The sequence below is a fragment of the Penaeus chinensis genome, chromosome 3 (assembly GCF_019202785.1).
Source record: "Penaeus chinensis breed Huanghai No. 1 chromosome 3, ASM1920278v2, whole genome shotgun sequence".
Lineage (NCBI taxonomy): Eukaryota > Metazoa > Arthropoda > Malacostraca > Decapoda > Penaeidae > Penaeus > Penaeus chinensis.
This window is the reverse complement of record NC_061821.1, coordinates 4,865,190-4,867,689: the sequence shown is the minus strand read 5'-3', so window position 1 is coordinate 4,867,689 and position 2,500 is coordinate 4,865,190.

The window sequence follows — 2,500 nt, the reverse complement described above, 5'->3', positions numbered from 1 at the left end:
TGTGTGTGTGTGTATGTGTGTGTGTGTGTGTGTGTGTGTGTGTGTGTGTGTGTGTGTGTGTGTGTGTGTGTGTGTGTGTGTGTGTGTGTGTGTGTGTAAATGAATACGTGAATTCGTGATAATTTCACACCGAATGAATATCATGTATTGTGTGTGTGTGTGTGTGTGTGTGTGTGTGTGTGTGTGTGTGTGTCTGTGTGTGTGTGTGTGAATTCTTCCTTGCTGTCAAGTTCATGTCCACTTTCTCTAAGCTGCATGTTTTTTCTTCTTTTCAATGTTTATGTTGCATGATTCTCATTCAAAGAAACAACCGCCGTTTTTACACTCTACGTTTCATTATAACTGCTGTTTATCCCTGCATTCGATACCCTTTTCGGCCTATCCCAGTTCTGATACCCATTTTTGGTAGTTTTAGGTATGAGATGCCCTGAGTGTGCTGGGTACTAAACGCTTTGATTGCTTGCTTCATAATTGTTATTGTTAAGGGTCATTATATCATAATTATCATTCTTTTATTATATGAATATCCTAAACATAATAATCATTACTTCAAATTTTATTACTGGTGATGTTTTTGCTATCATGTGATGTCATTATTATTTGAATTAATAATACAACTGTCACCTTTATTTTCATTATCATCAATAAAGTAAAATAACAAATGTACTGATAAAGAAGATAATAAAGAAAGGCAAAAATTAACACTCAAATGAACTGTTAAATAAATCAATTTGTATAAAATAATGAAAAGAAATGAACAAAGAAAACTTGTTCACAATTATTAACTACTAATCAGACGGTGAGTAATGATCTTTAATTAACACAATAACAGCAATTATAACGAAAACAATAAAGATAATATATATATTTACACATATAAATATATATATATAATTAAACGTTTGACAGTGACAAGGTATAAGGCAGAATAAAACTGAAAGCATGATAGTATATGTAATTATGTCAAAATGCATGACAATATCATAGAAAAAATGACACGATATGACGTAATTTATAAACAGAAATGTATGGATGAATAAATGTATGAAATAAAATAAAAATGAATAAGTGGTCTGACCGGGAAATGGTGTTTGATAGTGAATTATTACGATATATTTTATTTTTTTTATATAATACTGAGATATTTAATGCCATTACTCGTAATATGATATCACCCCAACCTAAATATTAACAAAATAAAATAACGGAAGAGTAATATCAATAATATATTTAGAATACAACAAGAGCAAAGAAAAAAAAGAAAACCAATATATATATATATATATATATATATATATATATGAATGGTATATTAAAATAATATTATGAAAGAGTAGATTAACAACAAAAAAACGAGAAAATGATAGTGGATTCAGTATGACGGTGAATGAACAAAACTTCAGATGCGTGATAGTGAAGCACCATCACTCTCTTCAGTTCTTTGATGGCGTGATAGTGATATGCCACTCGTTTAAAAGAGAATGAGATACGTGATAGTGAAGCGGAATGGTGGAGGGAAATGACAGTGAACACATCACTCCATATAAGAGTGAGAAAGATGAATATGATAGTGAAGAAGAATGACTCATGAATAAGAGAGAAGATGAGAAACATGAAAGTGAAGTAAAATGATTCCTAAAAAAAAAGTACACATAGTAACAAATCAAAACTAACTCAAATAAGATTAACTCAAATAAAATTACAGTGACAAAATACAGTAACTGTCAGAGAAATGTGACAGTGCCTTCATCACCTTCCAGACAGTGCCACAGGATGGAGAAAGTTCTGGTAAATCTCGCGAAGGTGATGTGGCAGTTCGTGGCAGTGACGCTGAAGATAGTGAGGGCGAAAGTGGGCAAGGCGATATTGAAGATGGTGATGGCTTTGGTCACCCTCGTGATGGCTAAGGTAAAGGAGAAATGTCGAGCGAGGTCAAAGGAATATATATATATATATATATATATATATATATATACATATATATACATATATATATACATTACAAATAATTGAATATATGTATCTGCATATATATAGATACATACAGATCCATATATCAATATCCATATATACATATACATATATATATATAAACATATATTTATATATGCAATACACAAAAACACACACACACACATAATTACTGAGACCTCCGGGGGTTTCAACCATTTTTGGTAGAATATATATCCAAAAAGGAAAGTAACTCATCATTTCATAATTTAATTTGAGTACATTATTAAAGAAATTATATTAGTAACCAGAACAGCCACCCTTCTTGGCCTTGATCTCAGCAGAAACAAGTCTTGACATGTTTCGAATGTCCCGGCGGGCCCTTCGTACCATACCTTTTTTCAGTTGTTCAATTAGCTCAACTTTGTTAGTACATTCAATCTGCCTTATCTCGTCTTTCATGTGGACTGTTTCCAAGCCAGACAGACACTCTAATACCATGCTTATCCAAATGGGTTTTAAAACTTTTGGCTGTGTGGCAAGGAGCTCC